The sequence below is a fragment of the Erpetoichthys calabaricus genome, chromosome 2, assembly GCF_900747795.2.
Source record: "Erpetoichthys calabaricus chromosome 2, fErpCal1.3, whole genome shotgun sequence".
Classification (NCBI taxonomy): Eukaryota; Metazoa; Chordata; class Cladistia; order Polypteriformes; family Polypteridae; genus Erpetoichthys; species Erpetoichthys calabaricus.
The window spans coordinates 25,009,877-25,031,586 of NC_041395.2; the positions used below are offsets into that span (position 1 = coordinate 25,009,877).

Here is a 21,710-nt window from a genome sequence, read left to right on the forward strand (position 1 = left end):
TTAAGGTGACCATCAATCCTGTGTTGTCTGTAGAACAGTACCCACTTCCGCATATAGATGATCTGTTTTCAGGCCTTGCTGGAGGACAGAAATTTAGCAAAATAGATCTGTCCCAGGCATATCTCCAAATGCATGTTGAACTAAAGTCTAGAGAATTGCTAACTATTGTGACCCCTAAGGGCCTCTTCCGTTACTGCCGCCTACCTTTTGGAATCACCTCGGCTCCAGCTCTATTCCAAAGAGCAATGGACCAAATCTTAAGTGGGCTTCCAGGGGTCCAATGTTATTTGGATGACATCCTTGTGACAGGAAGAAATGAAGAAGAGCACTTTCAACACCTGGATGCCACTCTTCAGTGCTTAAAAGAATATGGCCTGAGGGTTCGTAAGCATAAATGTGAATTTTTGAAGTCCTCTATAGAATATTTGGGACATGTAATAGATGCTTGTGGACTGCACAAAGCACCCTCAAAAGTTAAAGCAATTGTTGATGCACCTGCTCCTCAGGATGTAAGCCAATTACGTTCATTTCTGGGACTTCTCAACTATTATGGAAAATTTATTCCAAATTTGGCAACTCTTTTGAGGCCATTGCATCAGTTGTTATGTCAAAACAACGCTTGGAAGTGGACAGAAGAATGCAGAAAAACTTTTGCCAAAGCAAAGGACGCTCTCATAAAATCTGATGTTCTCACACATTTTGACCCCACACTGCCACTGCAACTTGCTTGTGATGCTTCTCCATATGGAGTTGGTGCAGTGATTTCACACATTATGCCCTCCGGTGTGGAGAAACCAATTGCTTTCGCTTCACGTACATTGAATAAAGCTGAAGGTAATTATGCACAAATTGAGAGGGAGGCACTGGGAATAATTTTTGGAATTCGCAAATTTCATCAATACCTATTTGGGAGAAAGTTTACCCTTCTTACAGACCATCGACCCCTTACTACCATCTTCGGACCTCATACTGGTATACCATCTCTAGCAGCTAGTCGAATGCAAAGATGGGCATTACTCTTATCAGCCCATACATATGATATCAAATACCGCAAGTCTGAGTTGCATTCCAACGCAGATGGACTCTCACGTTTACCCTTGCCTGTTACCTGTTCAGAGAGCCCAGAGATGGATATATTTTATTTTAAGCAGGTAAATGAGGCACCTGTGACCTCCAATCAAGTAAAACGATTCACTCGAAATGATCCAGTTCTGTCTAAAGTAATGGACATGGTTCTTACTGGTAAAAGTCCTAGTACTTTACCAGAACTAAAACTCTACCTTTCTAGGAAAAGTGAATTGTCTGTGCAGGCAGGTTGCCTTCTTTGGGGTCGCCGTGTCATCATTCCACCACCACTGCAGAAACTTTTAATCCAGCAGCTACATGCAAGTCATGTTGGTATTGTCCGCATGAAGGAGATTGCAAGAAGTTATTTTTGGTGGCCAGGAATAGATGAACATATTGAGGAGAGGGCTAAGACATGTTCTTCTTGTCAGAAGATTAGAAATGCCCCACAGCTGGCACCGCTTCACCCATGGGACTGGCCTGAAAGGGCTTGGCAGCGCATCCATGTGGATTTTGCAGGTCCCTTTGAGGAAAAGATGTTCCTGGTGGTTGTAGATGCCTATAGTAAGTGGCCAGAGGTTGCTGTTATGCACTCAACAACTGCTGTTAAAATAATGGAAAAGTTGGAGGAATTATTCTGTCGTTATGGCTTCCCAGAGCAACTTGTGAGTGATAACGGTCCTCAGTTTGTGTCACAGGAATTTGCCACTTTCCTACAAGTCAACGGAATTCGGCACATTCGCTCTGCACCATACCATCCTTCTACAAATGGTTTAGCTGAAAGGTTCGTTCAGACAATGAAGCATTCACTGAAGGCATCGCAAAATGAAGGCTCTCTTTATACACGTTTGAACCAGTTCTTACTGTCTTATCGGAATTCTGAGCACAGCACAACTAAAGTTTCACCTGCTATCCTAATGATGAAAAGACAACTTCATACAATTTTTGATTTGCTAAAGCCACCAAAAACAAAACAAGTGTTACATCATCATCAACAAAAGCAAATTGAACATCGAGACAAGAAAGCAAAAGACAGAGTCTTTCGTCCTGATGACACTGTATTGGCTCGAAGTTTTAATAACAAATCCAAATGGGTTCCTGCCACCGTAATCAGTCAGACTGGACCTGTTTCTTACACTGTCCGCACTGCTGATGGTACTGTTTGGCGAAGACATGTGGATCAATTGTTGCAGGCTTCACCAGCACCCACTGAGCCACCAGATGTGGACTGTCCTGAATTGAATTATGACGGTAGTGAAAATCAATGTCCTATTACTGAGGAAGAAGTGCCACCTATGGAAGTATCAGAAACTCCATCACCTCCTGTGAATGAGGATGAGTCAGCTAGAAAATCTACAAAATCTCCCCCAACTATTTCACTTTCAACAGACGCTCACAATGAACGTCGTTATCCTGCACGACATAGACAACCTCCTAACCGTCTAAATTTATTAGACTCACTTTTAAGAATGGGACTGTAAATTACGCTCTTCATTTTAAAAAAAAAAAAAAAGGGTCAACTTGGATTTGTTGTTTTCGTGCCACAAAATGTCACTTTTCTGTTAAGGGGGGAGGAGTATGTTATGTATCTTGCCTTTGTTAATTAGCAATGTTAATTACTTAATTTACATAAAGACATGAGGTGTGCTTAGCCTTGTGGGAAATAGGAAGTATTGTAGACATCCATTCGAATTTGAGTAAAAGAGCATGTTGTGTTACCTGTGTCTCTGTTGTTATTATTTGTTGGAGTTGAAAGGAACACAGCAGCCACCTCTCTCTTCACCTTGCGCCTTATCTCCTTTTACTCTTGTCTACTTTCTGCATCTCTCTGACTATCCCACTTCTTCTTTGCCATCCTCTTCCTCTGTATACTCTCCTGTATTTCCTCATTCCACCACCAGGTTTCCTTTTCCTCCTTCCTCTTTTCAGATGTCACACCAAGCACACTTCTTGCTGTCACCCTTACTACATCTGCTGTAGTTTCCCAGCTGTCTGGTAACTCTTCACTGCCACCCAGTGCCTGTCTCATCTCCTCCCTAAACTCAACCTTGCAGTCTTCCTTTTTCAACTTCCACCATTTGATCCTTGGCTCTGCCATCACTCTCTTCCTCTTCTTGATCTCCAACATCATCCTACAGACCACCATCCTATGCTGCTTAACTACACTTTCCCCTACCACCACTTTGCAGTCTTCAATCTCCTTCAGATCAACTCTTCTGCATAGGATGTAATCTACCTGTGTGCATCTTCCTCCACTCTTTTACGTAATCCTATGTTCCTCCCTTTTCTTAAAATACGTATTCACCACAGCCATGTCCATCCTTTTGGCAAAATCCACTATCCTCTGACCTTCTTCATTCCTCTCCTTGACACCATACCTACCCAACGCCTCCTCATCTCCACTGTTCCCTTCACCAACATGCCCATCAAAATCCGCTCCAATCACCATTTTCTGTCCCTTGGGTACACTGTTTATCACTTCATCCAACTCACTCCAAAAATCTTCTTTCTTACCCATTGCCCACCTAACTTGCGGTGCATATGCACTAACAACATTCATCCTCACACCTCCAATTTCCAGCTTCATAATCATTACTCTGCCTGACACTCTTTTCACCTCCAAAACACTCTTGACATACTGTTCCTTCAGAATAACCCTTACTCCTTTTCTCCTCCCATCCACACCATGATAGAACAATTTGAATCCACCTCTGATCCACCTGGCCTTACTCCCCTTCCATTTAGTCTCTTGCACGCACAATATATCAACCTTCCTTCTCTCCATCATATCAGCTAACTCTCTCCCCTTACCAGTCATACTGCCAGCATTCAAAGTTCCTTCCCTCAGTTCCACTCTCTTTACCTTCCTCCTCTCCTCCTGCCTCCGGACACGTCTCCCCCCTCTTCTTCTTCCTTTTCTTCTCCTTCGGCCAACAGTAGCCCAATTTCCGCCAGCACCCTGTTTGCTAACGGTACTGGTGGCGGTCGTTGTTAACCTGGGGCTCGACCAATCCGGTATGGAAATTTGTATTGTTTTCTCTTTTCTAAGAGCACACTGTTAAAATGTTTTCGGGACCTGAGTAAATCATCATTCCTGAGACCTCCACCCTTTTTATTTATAGATATTGTATGATGATCACAGTTTGATGGTTTTATTTTGGTTCATTTGGTATCTCATTATTGTTTGGCAGCTAATTAATGATTATGAATTAATTATTGGGTCTTGCTTCAACAGCAAGTCAATTAAAATGAATTTAAAAGAAGTTAATTATCAGCAAAAATACAGGTGCTGGTCATAAAATTAGAATATCATGACAAAGTTGATTTATTTCAGTAATTCCATTCAAAAAGTGAAACTTGTATATTAGATTCATTCATTACACACAGACTGATGTATTTCAAATGTTTATTTCTTTTAATGTTGATGATTATAACTGACAACTAATGAAAGTCCCAAATTCAGTATCTCGGAAAATTAGAATATCAATTAAGACCAATGCAAAAAAAGGATTTTTAGAAATGTTGGCCAACTGAAAGGTATGAACATGAAAAGTATGAGCATGTACAGCACTCAATATTTAGTTGGGGCTCCTTTGGCCTGGATTACTGCAGCAATGCGGCGTGGCATGGAGTCGATCAGTCTGTGGCACTGCTCAGGTGTTATGAGAGCCCATGTTGCTCTGATAGTGGCCTTCAGCTCTTCTGAATTGTTGGGTCTGGCGTATTGCATTTTCCTCTTCACAATACCCCATAGATTTTCTATGGGGTAAGGTCAGGCGAGTTTGCTGGCCAATCAAGAACAGGGATACCATGGTCCTTAAACCAGGTACTGGTAGCTTTGGCACTGTGTGCAGGTGCCAGGTCCTGCTGGAAAATGAAATCTGCATCTCCATAAAGTTCGTCAGCAGCAGGAAGCATGAAGTGCTCTAAAACTTCCTGGTAGACGGCTGCGTTGACCTTGGACCTCAGAAAACACAATGGACCAACACCAGCAAATGATATGGCACCCCAAACCATCACTGACTGTAGAAACTTTACACTGGACCTCACGCAACGTGGATTCTGTGCCTCTCCTCTCTTCCTCCAGACTCTGGGACTTTGATTTCCAAAGGAAATGCAAAATTTACTTTCATCAGAGAACATAACTTTGGACCACTCAGCAGCAGTCCAAAGGCGAGATGCTTCTGACGCTGTCTCTTGTTCAAGAGTGGCTTGACACAAGGAATGCGATAGCTGAAACCCATGTCTTGCATACATCTGTGCGTGGTGGTTCTTGAAGCACTGACTCCAGCTGCAGTCCACTCTTTGTGAATCTCCCCACATTTTTGAATGGCTTTTGTTTCACAATCCTCTCCAGGGTGCGGTTATCCCTATTGCTTGTACACTTTTTCTACCACATCTTGTCCTTCCCTTCGCCTCTCTATTAATGTGCTTGGACACAGAGCTCTGTGAACAGCCAGCCTCTTTAGCAATGACCTTTCGTGTCTTGCCCTCCTTGTGCAAGGTGTCAATGGTCGTCTTTTGGACAACTTTCAAGTCAGCAGTAATCCCCATGATTGTGTAGCCTACAGAACTAGACTGAGAGACCATTTAAAGGCTTTTGCAGGTGTTTTGAGTTAATTAGCTGATTAGAGTGTGGCACCAGGTGTCTTCAATATTGAACCTTTTCACAATATTCTAATTTTCCGAGATACTGAATTTGGGACTTTCATTAGTTGTCAGTTATAATCATCAACATTAAAAGAAATAAACATTTGAAATACATCAGTCTGTGTGTAATGAATGAATCTAATATACAAGTTTCACTTTTTGAATGGAATTACTGAAATAAATCAACTTTGTCATGATATTCTAATTTTATGACCAGCACCTGTAGGTCACTAATTAAGAAAAGGGTTAGAATGGAAACCTACAGCCACTGTGGCCCTCCAGGACTGGAGTTTGAGATCCCTGAACCAGAATATCGAACTACGTTTACTAAATGCACAGTGTGGTAAAAATCTAAGCAAGTGAAAGCAAAAAGTACTGCGCCAAAAGACACCAGGTACAGCCTGAAATTATATTATTATGTAACATTACAGGCACAACTTCAATAGAAAACTACAAAGAAGAAGCTAAGCAGTAATCATTAAATTGACATAATTGGAAGATAAGATAAAGTCATAAAGGTTTTAAGAGTGAGTAGGCTTTATCATATAATCACAATAAACAGAATGGCCTGTTCAAATACTGAGTGCATTTTCATGTGCTTTAATAGCCCGTTTATTCACTGAAATCTGGGGTTCAAGAATGCCATGTTCAGGATGTTGGTCTCTGAGAAACTGGGTGGACACTCATAGATTTTTTTAGTAAGTATCCCAGTTATTTGGCCATGGAAACCCTTAACCTTAACTTATAGACTTCGTAGTCTGCTCATGTCCATCCACTCTTTGAACCAGACTCGCTTCCAGCAGCCACAGCTAAAAAAAAGATTGAAGTGTCCACACAAAGATGCAATGCCTGAGGCAAAGGCATGGGTGATCACATTAATCTTTTTCCTGGGAATGAAATAATCTATCTCTTGTCACACACGTATGTATAGGGGACAGCTTGAGAGCTCTGGTGAATGTAATTCCCCACCACTCCAGGGATTGGCGCTAATTTCTAATGCCTTTTCCCTTCCTCCCTCTTCAGACTGGAAGACTGACAACTGTAACACCTCTGACGTCACTTCCGGTCACTTTCTGCAGGAAGTATTTAAAGCCAGAAAAGCCACCATCTAGAGACAGCTCAATTGGGAACTGGCATCTGAAAAGTCATTTTCACAATTATTGTGTATTTTTTTTTGGTGTTTTCTGTATTTCAATTATATGGGGTCACCAGGGAGGAGCCCTGACTCTTTAACGTGGTCTGTTTTTTTTTGTTACCCTTCATATTTTAGAAATTGTTAAATTTATGTTGAGGGGCTGAATGGAGAGGTAGAGCAATAGGACAGGCAAGGCAGGCAATTGCCTGCGACTTCAAACTGGAAGAAGAACCCAAGAGGTTAATCTACTTACATACTCATTGTAACGACAAATCTGGAGAACCCAGTCCCCAGTCTCTGTTGTAAGGGTGTCTGTGATGAACATTAGTTTTTTAATAACTTTAAATGTATCCAGCATGATTTTAATAAATCATGAAGAAGATTTACATGTTTGGAAGCAACAAATGGAAACAAAATTAACAACAAGAACAGGAGGTAAGGATGGTGGTAAGTAGAAGAGAATCTGTAATGTTGATTCTACTTAATTAGAGGGAGTTAGGATGGAACTGTTGAACCGGAAGGAGCGTCTCACACACTCTGAATAAACTTACAGAGGTGTGGTACAGCAACCGAAGAGAACAGCCGATTACTTATCTGGAGCAAAAATGTAACCAATGTAAAAAAAATTTACAGTTGGAATAAAAGCTAACATTCAACTAGGAGAAGAAACCAATGACTGCAAGTCGATCACCCAGCCAGTGGTTAAAGCGTTAACTGTGGCTGGGTGCGGGAATGATAAGATTTAGAGACAGCAAAAGTCTTGGGGCGCCAACTGAGACAATAAAAAAAGCAAAAGAAAAGAAGTAACACTCTTTGGCATGTGTCCCATATGCAGGAATTCAGTAAAGAAGAGGAGTCCACTGCAATCACAGGAGCTCTGTCCGGCGTGTTGCTTCAGCCAGTAAAAGACGATTCCTTCTGGAACGCCCGGGATTTTATGGTGGCTATAATTGGAGGGACAGGATAAAATGCCTTCACCAGGTGGCTTGTATGGAGATAAGGAGAAGACAAAGTTAGTAACATTGCCCCCTCTTGTCTCGGCAGGTTACTACATACCGTGGGCGAGGCTGTGAGGCAGTCATCCAATGTGTATGTGTAACACAAGAAACTAACTAAGCTCAGTAGGCATAGCAGCAGCTGAAGACACCCAGACAGTGATGAACATGGACTTAAATGTAAGTTCAGTTTGTTCTGAGTCTGTCGAGGGCCAATGCATGTGTTGTGTGTTCTGACTCCTGCTAGTGTGTACAGTAATCCCTCCTCGATCGCGGGGTTTGCGTTCAAGAACCCCCCGTGAAAGGTGCAAATCCGCGAAGTAGAAACCATATGTTTATATGGTTATTTTTATATTGTTATGCTTGGGTCACAGATTTGCACAGAAACACAGGAGGTTGTAGAGAGACAGGAACTTTATTCAAACGCGGCAAACAAACATTTGTCTCTTTTTCAAAAGTTTAAACTGTGCTCCATGACAAGACAGAGATGACAGTTCCGTCTCACAATTAAAAGAATGCAAACATATCTTCCTCTTCAAAGGAGTGCGCATCAGGAGCAGATAATGTCAGAGAGAGAGAGGAAAGCAAACAAATCAATAGGGCTGTTTGGCTTTTAAGTATGCGAAGCACCACCGCACAAAGCAGGTGCAAGGAAGGCAGCAGCTCACACCCCCTCTGTCAGGAGCAGAGAATGTCAGAGAGAGTGAGAGAGACAGAGAAAAACAAACAATCAAAAATCAATACGTGCCCTTCGAGCTTTTAAGTATGCGAAGCACCGTGCAGCATGTCGCCTCAGGAAGCAGCTACACAGAAGGGAGCAACGTGAAGGTAATCTTTCAGCATTTTTAGATGAGCGTCCGTATCGCCTAGGTGTGCAAACAGCCCCCCTGCTCACACCCCCTCCGTCAGGAGCAGAGAATGTCAGAGCAAGAGAGAGAGAGACAGAGAAAAACAAAAATCAATACGTGCTGTTTGATCTTTTAAGTATGCGAAGCACCATGCAGGAAGCATATCACTTGATAAAGCAGCCATATGTAAGCCCAGCAAAGAAGAGAGCAATGTGAAGGTAGTCTTTCAGCGTTTTTTGAGGAGCGGCCGTATCCTCTAGGGGTGCGAACAGCCCCCGTGCTCACAATATATTTGAGGAGTTTTATTTAATACGTAATACGCGCTCTGGTTGGGTAGCTTCTCAGCCATCTGCCAATAGCGTCCCTTGTATGAAATCAACTGGGCAAACCAACTGAGGAAGCATGTACCAGAAATTAAAAGACCCATTGTCCGCAGAAATCTGTGAACCAGCAAAAAATCCGCGATATATATTTAAATATGCTTACATATAAAATCCGTGATAGAGTGAAGCCGCGAAAGTCGAAGCGCGATATAGCGAGGGATTACTGTACACCTTATATCTGAGGTCTCCAACCAGCAATTTTCAAAGTTGTTTTTTTTTTCTTTAAATAAAAATAAAGAAGTTGTATTTATTAAATTTTCCCTGTTATCTTATTATTTCACACTTTGCTATAAGATAATGTGACTAAAGTTGACCATGTTGGGACTTTGGGGAGAGTGAGTTGGAGGGCCAAATGGAGCGTTTTTGCCTTGGTATCCCCAGTCACTTGAATCGCCTCTGGATAAATGTACAGTGATAAACTAAGAAGCACAATCTCAGGAGCAGTTTTGGAGCTAACATTGTAGCGGGGCTATATAATAATAAGTATTTGTTTTTTGTTTGTGCAGTGTGCATTTTGTTTTCATCGTCCTGTTTGCTATACTATATGTGTGTATCAGTAAATGTTGTCCCCATAAGTTAAAAGGGGAAGGATGATGAAGGGAGACTGCAACCCAAGACGGAAATCACTTGTTGAATCCACCAGTTACATCCGGGACATTCTGTATTTAAACAACAGAAGCGAAAGATAAGAGGAGAGGAGAGAGAGAGAGAGAAGAAAAAGAATCATTAACGCATCCTTATTTCAACTCATTTCCATTCAGCGTACAAGTCCATTACTTGCTTCTGAAGAATCTGGATCATTATCACGACTGCCAGCACCAAGAAACCCCGGGGTTTGGATACATATCAACCATTGGCGAGGACACTTACGGTGAGGTCAGTTTTTGTATTGACTGGAGAAAGCAGTATATCACATCAACCAATATTCAACTGTTACCGGACTTTATTAGCTTTTGGACTCATTTATCATTTTCATTTTCATTGCCATTTATCATTCATCTGTGCTTGTGTTCCATGTTTACTTGTTTATTATTTGGGGCAAGGGAGGGTTTTGTAAATATTGTGTTTCATATAATTAATAATTATTCACTGGTGTCATTGGGGATAGTGGTGGTTTGTGCACACATATATATTATTGAATATTCGTCTGTCCTTGTGTGTATTTATATTTATCACTGTCAATATATCCGTATTTGCTTTTTCATATCTGTTTACTGTTTGCTCGTTATTTCGTCGTATCGGGAAAATGAGACAATCTGTAAGGAGTACGGCTTGTTATCGTCTCGAGAGTCTTCAGGCTAATCCAAGCAAATAGTCTTGGTAGTGTAGTGACCGGTCTGGGTAAGGGGTAAAAATAATGATCTTCAAACTAAAACGTGGTACTAGACAAGGATGCCCCCTGTCACCACTGCTTTTTCCAATCACAATTGAACCATTGGCTGTTCAATTTCGAAATGCATCTGAGACAGAGGGGATTATGCAGATGATACTGGTACTATACGGTATATATCTGACCCACAAAATTCCATGCCTGTAGTCCTAACCGCACGAGCACAATTTCAAGATATATTAACTTAAAGTTAATTTGAATAAAAGTGTGCTTTTTCCAGTGAACTCTCTAGCACACAACATCACATTGGAAACCTTCCCTTTTATCATCGCAGATCAGTTTAAGTACATCACAAGTAAATATAACATCACAAATAAATATAAATTTTTATTTTAACAAAATTTTGCTGTCTGCTTGGTCTATCCTCCATCTCACTTTAACAGAGAGAATCAACACTGTCAAGATGAATATCCTTCTCAAGCTTATTTTTCAATTCCAAAGCATCCCCATATACATTAGCATATCATGTTATAAGAAATTAGATTTAGTCATAATCTCATTTATTTGGAATTAGAAACATCCACGCATCCAAAGGGTCACCCTACAATGATCTAAAGCAGAAGGTAGCATGGCACTACGTAACTTTCAATTTAATTAATCAGTCAGTCAGTCATTGTCCAACCTGCTATATCCTAGCACAGGGTCACGGGGGTCTGCTGGAGCCAATCCCAGCCAACACAGGGTGCAAGGCAGGAACAAATCCCAGGGCAGGGCGCCAGCCCACCGCAGGGAATACTGGGTGGCAAATATACAAGCTATGAAAACCTGGACATTGACACAAATAGATGAACAGACACAGGCTTGGTCCACAATAGAAATAAAATCCTGCAGTGCCTCTTTATATTCCTTGCTTTGTACCCCAGTAAATACAAGTTATCTCCAATATACTAATAACCCAATTGTCCATCTTTCACTCAGAAAATGGAACTAATGTAGAAAGCACTTCAAGATAGAGAAGCTTTTATCTGTTTGCACCTCTAAACGATAATCACCTTTTTCCATCCTCTCAAACGTACACAGTTTTTAATGTTTGGAAAATGTACAGGATTAAAACATTTAGAAATTTCTATATAGATAATGTCTTGGCATCCTATGAACAATTATGCTTCAAATTTAACTTCCCATCAACACAATTTTTCCACTACTTTCAAATCAGAAACTTTGCTAAACGGGATCTGCCCAATTTTACTCATCTTCCACCTATTTCTCCCAGATGAGCTTAAAGTGGAGAAACAAACTGTAATTGCCTTTACTTCACTATTAGCACATACTGTAGACTTATCTTGCTCAATTGGAAGAATCCTAGCCTACCACTTTTAAATAAGTGGGTACCTGATGTTACATATTACTAGCTGTGTAAGCCCGTTATGTAAAAAGTCTGGGGTCCTAGAAACTATTGAAATTGTCAGAAAAAAAATTGAAATGTAGAGATGTCAGGTATTTGGAAGGAACTACTCTGGGCATCTCTCTCCCAGGAGATTTTGTTTTGCCAACGTGCTCGCCTCGCTTGTCTATTAGAGGCTAAGCAACTTTGTCTTTCTTCAGAGGTTTCATTTTGCTGATGTGCTCACTTTGCTTGTGTATTAGCAGCCAGAGGAAAAGTAAAAGGAATACCATTTTGCCAACGTGCTGGCCTAGCTTATGTATTAGCGGCTAAGCGAGTTTCTGCTTCCTTACCCCGACTCCACCTCTCACCAGACAGACAGACACACACACTTCCACGTGTAGACGTTTATAAATAAGATTTGGAATTCACAAAAATCGAACTCTCACTTACAGGATCTGTTCAAAAACTTTTTAAAAACCTGGCAGGATACAATCAATAACATTTTCGATTAAGCATTTATACAGTATTGGGGAAAAGGTTTCTCTTCTCTCTTTTTTACTCTTAAAGCTTTACTCAGGCTGTTGGTCTTCCTCTCTTTCTCTTGGGTTGGGGTTGGATTTAGTTCTGTTAAGCTTGATTTGATTGAACTGAATGTTGCTTGCTTTTAATAAAATGAATAAAAACCAAAAAAAAGTAGTGTGAGTTATGTAGACTTTAAACTAACGAGTAACATAATGCAATACTTAATTTATAGAAGTAAAAATATCTGCGTAATTGTTATTCCAGCAAAACTGGGTATAAGGCAAGAAGAAAACATAGTGGTATGCTGCTCCTTTGCAGGGCTTAATCATACAGCCAATCAGAAAAGAGTGTGCTGCATGCAATCTGGTAACAGAGACACAATAATTAAGTGTTTAATATATTTAAATCCTGCTATTTGCTACAGATACGAGAGATGTTCAAAAAGTTTCCACACTTTTATATTTTCGTCGGAAACGGTGAAGGCAGGAGTAGTAATCAGGCATTACAAAGTTGGTACGACGCTGGGAAAATTGCATCGCGAACGAAGGTGACTACGTAGAAAAGTGATATTTTTAATAAAGTGAATTCTTAATAAATAGAGTTAAAACGTCCTTCATATGTTGAAACAGTGTAGTCAGGCGACACAGTGGCCAGTGTTCATACCTCGATTCTTTGCGTTTTTTTGCACAGTAAATGACGGACTAAACGTATTTATAAAACACAAGAAAATTTCATGTCTGGCTGGGTTTCTGGTGAGTTTAATGAAAGTTCATATGTAGGCTTAGGATTTAATAACAAATGATGGCCTGTCTGATGTGTAGTTTTTCATAGGAAAGAAGAAAAGGTAATGCAAAAGTAATGCACTGTTTGTAATACATTACATTTTATAATAAGTAACTATATAACATATTTATTTACTTTTTTGTCAGTAATTAATAATGTGACTCAGTTACTTTTCAAACTTTAAGCCACACTGCTAGGGAGACACAGTCCCCATGCTTGTTTCACAGGAGCCGATAATTTTTTTTTGGCACACTTTTATGACTTCAGAACGTTTTGACAAAATGGAACTCCACAAGGGGACACTTGTGGCTAATCGAAAGTTTGTAAGAAAACAGGTTTCTGCCTTAGCCGGATTACTCATCTTATTCTGGTTTTGTAAACACACTCACTGAATGAAGTTGCAAACGATCAGAACACACTGAAAAAGTTGGTCTTAACTATGAATTTAAATGTCATGGAAGATATGTAGCAAAATAAATACTTTTGACAAACAGAACTCCAGAGACCAGTAGTCACCAAGATGAAGTCAGTGTTTTGGAGCAGAGTGAGGGCAGCCATAGCACATGCACTTCAGGAGAGGTCATCCACCTGAAGTTAAGCATGTTTGAGCCTGGACAGTACTTGGATGAGAGACCATCTAGGAAAAGTTTGGGTTGCTGCTGGAAGGTGTTGGTGTGGCCAACAAGGGGTTCCCTATTGTCAGTGTGTGGATCCCAATGCCCCAGTGCGGTGACAAGGACACTGTGTTGTAAAAATGGCGCTGTCTGTCAGATGAGACGTAAAACCAAGGTCCTGACTCTCTGTAGTCATCAAAGGTCCCTGGCCATGTTTCATAAAGAGAAGGGTGTATTGCAATGTCCAGGCTAAATTGCCCACCATGGTCTAGTCATTCTGGCCCCTTAATCATCCCCTCTGTCTAATTGGCTGTCTCTTTCCCACCCTTGTGGTGGTGAGCATACTGGTGTAATGTGGCTTCCGTCGCATCATCCACGAGGAAGCTATACATTAGTGGTGGTTGAAGGACTCCCTACTCACTGTGTAAAGTGTTCTGAGTAGTGAGAAATGCGCTATATAAATGTAAGGAATTGTTACAGAATTGCAATTGTGTACTTAATTTTTACAGAATCAGCAGCTTAGTGAAACATTCTGGAGTGTCGGATTAAATTGCTTTATATGAGTTCTGAAGAGGAGCATGCAGCAACTGGAGAGCTAATAGACTTCGCCAGGGGATGAATACACTACATTCAGAAAGGATTCAGACCCCTTCATTTTCTATGTACTTTATTTTATTGTAGATTTAATGTGAAGTGGATACATTTGCCAAAGTTGCCCATCAGTCTAAACTCAATGACCCATAATGATGAAGTGGAAACCTGATTAAAATTCAAAAACTGAAATCTTCCATCACATAAAAATGTAAGAAATTTGACAAATGAGAGGAGACCATTCAGTATCTCAGGGTTGTTTGTTTAGCTAATAGTTAATAATAATGATAAAAATAATAATAATAATTCATTACATTTATATAAGCTGTCTCTAAATGCTTACATGCCATTCCTGTAAGTAGACCCATAATTCAATACTTTGAACAAACACCTTCAGCAGCAATTTCTGCTTCAAGTCTTCTTGGGTACGTCTGCACAAGATCTTGAAGGTGATTTGGCGAAGAGGGAAAGTCGCTGACCAGTGGAGGTGTGCTGAGGGAGTTTGGGTCCCTAAAGAGGAGAATTCCAGGAACATTGACCAGTTCTGAATGATCTCCCTGCTGAGTGTAGAAGGAAAGGTGTTTTTCAGCATCATATCCCAAAGACTGACAGAGTTCCTCCTCAAGAATAACTACATCGACCCGTCTGTTCAGAAGGGGGTATTCCTGGAGTACCTGGCTGCCTGGAGCACACAGGTGTCCTAACTCAGCTTATCAGAGAGGCTCATGAGAACAGAGGCGACCTTGCTGTGTTGTGGTTGGACCTGGCCAATGCCTATGGCTCTATACCATACAAGCTGGTTGAGCTCACACTACATTGCCACCATATTCCCATGAAAATCAAGGATCTGATCCTGGGTTACAATAACAACTTCAGGATAAGGGTCACTTCTGGGTCAGAAATATCAGACTGGCATCGGCTTGGCAAGGAAATAATAACTGGGTTGCCTATCTCCGTTATTCTTTTTGCCCTTGCCATGAATATGATGGTCAAGTCAGCCGAGGTAGAATGCAGAGGGCCCCTGACTAAGTCGGGTGTACGACAGCCCCCGATAAGAGCCTATATGGATGATCTAACCATCACGACAATATCAGTCCCAGGGAGCAGGTGGATCCTACAAAGATTTGGGAGACTCTTCACATGGGCAAGGATGAGTTTTAAGCCTTCCAAGTCAAGGTCCATGGTGCTAAAGAAAGGGAAGGTGACTGATAAGTACCGATTTGCTATCGCGGGAACAGTCATCCTATCCATCACAGAGTAGCCAGTCAAGAGTTTGGGGAAAGTCTTTGACTCAAGTCTGAAAGACACAGCTGCCATTCAGAAATCCACCCAGGAGCTTGCGGTTGATAGTTCTGGCCTGCCTAGTAGGTTTAAAGCCTGGATCTATCAGCGCTCAAACCTGCCCCGAGTCCTATGGCCTCTGCTGGTATATGCAGTCTCATTTTCAACAGTTAAGTCCCTTGAAAAGATCAGCAGCTTTCTTCTGAGGTGGCTGGGATTCCCACGCAGCCTCACCAGTGCAGCACTGTATGGGACAAGTAACATCCTGAGGCTACCATTTAGCGGCCTCACTGAAGAATTCATGGTGGCATGCACAAGAGAAGCTCTACAGTACAGGGACTCCAAGGATTGTAAGGTGTCAGCAGCTGGCATTGAGGTGAGGTCAGGTAGGAAATGGAGGGTGGAGAAGGCTGTGAAGGTGGCAGTGTCACGCCTGAGACAGAAGGCTCTGGTGGTCACTGTGGCAACAGATAGAGCAGGTCTGGGCTACTTCCCAAAGACCCAGGTCGGCAAGGCCCAGGGCAAGGAGAGAATCCATCTACTCCAGGAAGAGGTCCGAGCAGTGGTGGAGGAAGAGAGAGTGAGCAGGGCAGTAGGACTCCAGCAACAGGGTGCGTGGACAAGATGGGAAAGTACTGTCCAGCGAAGGGTCACCTGGTCAGACATCAAGCAGGGAGATTTCTTTCGTGTCCAGTTCCTGGTGCAGGCAGTCTACGATGCTCTGCCAAGCCGGGCAAACCTCCACATCTGGGGAAAGAGCGAGACACCATCCTGTCCACTTTGTTCAGGAAGAGGCTCTCTAGAACATCTACTCAGCAGCTGCCCTAAGGCTCTGGCAGATGGCCGCTACCGGTGGCGCCATGACAAGGTGCTCAAGGCAGTTGGTGAAAGCTTGGCTGCAGCCATCAACACAAGCAAACTCCTCCATGGCTCAAAGAAGGCAGTTACCTTCATTAAAACCGGAGAGCAATCCCAGGCAAAGGCAGTAATAACAGGCCTCTTCCACACAGCCTCTGACTGGCAGCTGCAGGCTGACTTGGGAAAGCAGCTAAAGTTCTCGCAGCAAATTGTAACAACATCATTCTGGCCAGACATGATCATTACCTCTGAGGCCTCAAAACAGCTGATCATGCTGGGACTGACAGTGCCCTGGGAAGAGTGTATCGAGGAAGCTAGCGAGAGGAAAAGCTCGAAGTTCTAGGAGCTGGTGGAGGAGTGAAGGGACAGAGGCTGGAGGGTACTCTATGAGCCCATAGAAACTGGCTGCAGAGGATTTGCAGGATGCTCACTCTGCAGAGTCCTCACATGGCTGGGCATAACAGGAGCGGCCAAAAAGAGGGCCATTAAATCCACAAGTGAAGCCGCGGAGAAAGCCACAAGGTGGCTTTGGATAAAGAGGGCTGATCCATGGATCACTACTGGGATGTAAGTTGGGGATTCATCAACCCCCGCTGAGTCACCTGAGCGAGGGTGTATGATGTTGCAAGACCAGAAACGCCTGATGACCTCAGGATACATCACTGATGATGTATCCCACACCACATCACTGATGATGTATCCCAGTGCATCCAGGTGATGTTTCTTATATAGGCTAAGTATTTTTTCACCACACTGCATATACTATTCAGCTTTTAATTTTTATTTTATTCAGCAAGCTTCATCATAAGAATTTTCTTCATATAGGAGTATTTTTGCAAATTATTATAGAGGGCAAATTAAAGAGCTTTTGCATAGGAAATGAACATTATACTCACTTGTACATTATCAGGGTGGACGTGCAAACTGCCATGCCTGCGTGAGGTCTGCAGCTAGGTCAGTTAAGTTAACTCATTCTAATTTAACGAATCGGTGGGTGGGCAGAACATTCAGTCTTGATAAATCCAGTGGGTTTTTCTGTAGATTTATTTGAGGTTCATGCAAAGTGTCTTTGATTTGTCTTGATCTGTGTCCAAGTACAGAAAGAACAGACAGACTTTTCCCTTTACAGAACAGTATATAAAAATTGTTCTGTGTGAAACCCCCACATGCAAAGTGTACAATTTATGTAGCGCTAAGGGATCCTTCGCCCTTGAGGATATACAAGACTGTCTTACACTTAGCTACACTACAAGTTTACTGATACAAACAGCTGCCTCCTACATCCTTTTGTGTGTTAATAAATCTGCTATTTAACAAAACAGTGGACAAAGATTCATATCTCCTTTTAAAAATTCAGATATTCATAAAATTCTTCTAGTCATATCCATACATGCTAAAATAATTTCTTAAACTCCTTTACTCTTACTTTCTCCTTTACAGAGGATACAGTGATACTACATACTAGTCTACAGGCATTGGGTTTCAAATCAGGAGACTAATCAATGAGACGACAACAACAGACACAACAATTTATTTCTTATAAAGCCCTAAGTCACACAAGGAATGCCTCAGTGGGTTTTTACCAGGCCCTGCTTTTTTGACAAACCCCCCAGCCTGACAACACGTCTTCCTCTCTGTGTAACATTGTGCCTGTAACTTAACCTGCCTTGGCTCAAACTGCAGAAATGCTTAATGACAGATGCATTCACCAAGCAGCAAAGCAGATCAATAATTCACTAGTGAGGCATAGTGAACGTCGACTTAAAATGTCTGAGGTAATAAAAATCTGTTTCCGCTGTTACATTTAAAGGCAACGATTCTTTCTCACTTATGTAGAAGATGACATCAATCTGTTTTCTAATCTGCTCATACACTGCTGGTCAAAGCCCTAGGCATGGTGGACAGACGCCGCTCCTTGCTGTCCAAGTTATTATTATACTTTGATGACCCTTCAGTGTCTGTAGCGTGTGTGTCATCGGTACCACGATGGCACCCTGTGTATATACCATGGACTTTAAGGAGCACATGTCTGTTGGTGTATGGACCGCGAGCACTTTTACTCTCGTAAATGGCACCCAGCGGCTAACAGCTATCACTCGGCATCTTTGAGTTCATCGACCCTTGGTTCCCCCCTCGATGTCCGCCGTTTCGCATTTTGGCAGCGAGGTGTGGCCAAAGTCCAAATTACTAGTGTGGAACACAGCCCACACACAGACAGGCGGACATCGTTTTTAAGCACCACCACACGTTAATTTACAAGTCAACTATATACAGATGTGCACACAACCCCCCAAAATTCCCCCAAAGTCCAGGCCCTCTCACAATGCAATGCCTATCTTCGCAGCCTCCACTCCTTTCCTCCAAGACTCTGTCCACTTCCACCCGACTCCAGCCATCGAATGGAGGGAGGCGGCCCCTTTTATCCCCACCCGGATGTGCTCCAGGTGCCTCCCAATTAGTATCCGCCAACACTCTCCAATGTGGTGGAAGTACCGGCTGCGCACCCGGAAGCACTCCGGGTGTCCCTGGTCTTCTTCCCCCCAGCACTTCTGGGTGTGGTGGAAGTGCTGAGGGCCAGGGCTCCTCAGGCATTGGGGCGCCCCCTGGCGGTGACCACGGGCCCCTATAGGGTTGAGCTTCCAAGCTCAGTTCCCGTGGTCCCCAGAGCAACCAGAGCGTTCGCCCCCTCGTGGTCTGGAGGAGGCGTTAGCCCTTCTCCGGTCCTCCCGGGCATCCTGGCTGGGTACCACCCCCAGCTGCTTGCCACACTAGAAATGACCAGCGTATATGCTACTTTGGCTGGCCATTTCACGAAGCGGTGAGAACTCCCTGGCCAAAATCCGATGCGCTGATGTAAGACTGTCCGCTCAAGGTGCGAAGATGCTTAAAAACTTTCAGATGCAGATTCAGAAGTGAGTTTTCCATTCTGCACGAGAAACTGCTCAAGGTGGGTCTTGTTCAGAAAGCGAACGCCACTTGAGACGGCCTTCCCCTCGCCCAAACACTAACCTTAAGGTTAATAAAATAGGTCCCTAATGTTAAGTCACTATTTTAGGGCAAAAATGATAACAGAAATGTGAAACCTACTTATATACCTAATCTTAATTATTGTGAAACAACCAAGTGGCGTCCGCATTCTGAACAAGATCTGACAAGGCTACACTTGATGCAATTGCACTACTAGGTGCACAACAAATCGCTGCTCATGTCTTTTTTCTTCCGACTTTGTCCAATCGCCCCGAGCCATTTCACAAACTGGCTGGCCAAATCCCAAAATCGAGGAAAAGATCAGACATTGACTGGTCAATTTACATCGACATTGGCCATTTCCTAATTTGGCCAGACACTTCCCGCTTTGGCCGATTTCAGGTTTTGGCCATAACATATATACTGCAAACTTTACATTGGTGTATGGAGTGTGTGTATTTTTACTTTCATAAATGGCGACCAGTGGATAACAGCTGTCACTCAGTGTCATCAGAGTTTAACGAACCTTGGTTCCCCCTCTGTGTCTAGAGTGCTCACCCCTTCAGTAGCACAAATGATGCCCCTTTGTGTATATACACTGGAATATAAGGAGCGTGTGCCTTTTGGTGTATAGAGTGTGAACTTTCTTAAAATGGGGTATCAGAGCCCACTCAGCATTAACAGAGTTTGATAATACAGGGGGATCCCCTTCTGTGTTTAGAGAGCATGCTCATTAAATTTCATAAATTGAACCCCTCAGATGACAGCACTCTAGGCTGTCGCCTATGTCCCCTAATTAATTGACCGGCTTTGTGTTCATAAACTGCAGGGGTATGCAGGCTATAGTCTATCCCAGCATCATCAAGTGCACTTCAGAAGAATGATGAAGAAATTCCAGGGAACAAATCTTAATAAAATAAGTCCATTAAAATAAATTCAAAAGAAGTTAATTCGCAGCAAAAACAGGTCACCAATTAAGAAAAGGGTTAGAACGAAAACCTGCAGCCTCTGAGGCCCACCTGGACTGGAGTTGGGGACCCCTGTGCTAGAGTGTGTGAAGCGTCAGGGATGAGGATCGGCACCTCCAAATTTGAGGCCATGGTCCTCAGCAGGAAAGAGGTGGACTGTCCTGTCTGAGTGAGAGGTGAGTTACTGTCTCAAGTGGAGGAGTTTGAGTACCTTGGAGTCTTGGTTCTGAGTGAAAGGAAAAGTGATGGTGAAATCAATTGGGGTGGTGATCCCTATACTGATCTGTAGTGGTGAAGAAGGAGCCGAGTCAGAAGGTAAAGTTCACGATTTATCAGTCAGTCTATGATCCTTCCCTCACCTATGGTCATGAGCTATGGGTAATGACAGAAAGAATGAGACTGCGGTTGCAAGCTGCCAAAACGAGCTTTCTCCACAGGGTGGCTGTGCTCTCTCACAGGGTGAAAAGAGCAGATATCCATGATGCTCGGAGTAGAGTCAATCCTTACTCGTCTTCAGCTCATCCACAACGCTGCTGACAGGCTTCTACTTCTAACAGGCACACACCACAGTCTTAGCTTCTCTTCAATGGCTTCCTGTTAGCTACAGGATTGAGTTTAAATTTTTGATGTTTGCTGTTAAGTCCCTGAATGGTTTAACCCCCGGCGTCTTACACCCTTACTCTCCTTCATGATCAGTGAGGTCCTCTGACCAGAAGTTATTGGTTGCGCCGAATTGTAGATTTAAGCTTAGAGGGGATTGCCTGTGACAAATAAAGGGGCCAATCTAGTTGGTATCCCAAAAATTTTTTTAGTTTGAGACTGTTGCTTCATTTGCCGACCACACTATAGATTATGATTTTTCATTATCTAGAGTGTCTAGAGTGGCCTTCATTTTACTTAAGAAATATTGCAAAATGTAGATGTATGCTAGCATTCCATGACACTAATTAACTTATCCATGTATTTATTAGTCCTGCGGTGGATTGGCACCCTGCCCGGGATTGGTTCCTGCCTTGTGCCCTGTGTTGGCTGGGATTGGCTCCAGCAGACCCCCGTGACCCTGTAGTTAGGATATAGCGGGTTGGAAAATGGATGGATGGATGGATGTATTTATTACTTCTAAGTGGATTACCATAATGCTTTGCTTTTTGGCCAATAACAGAATAAGTTAGATCAGAATGCAGTAGCTAAGGTGCTTACAAGAGCTGGTAAATATGCATATATCACCCTTGTTTTGGTTTCTTTACTTTGACTTTCTGCAAATTTTGTATTCATTATAAGGGGGAGCTGCCAACCTATAACGCTTTACATGGTTTAGGACCTCAATATTTGA

At 42.6% G+C, this 21,710-nt stretch overlaps 1 pseudogene; it reads left to right on the forward strand.

The window, feature by feature from the left end:
• Positions 1-1,229: 1,229 nt before the first annotated feature.
• LOC114641931 (uncharacterized) lies at positions 1,230-20,293 on the forward strand (annotated as a pseudogene).
• The last annotated feature ends 1,417 nt before the right edge of the window (positions 20,294-21,710 follow it).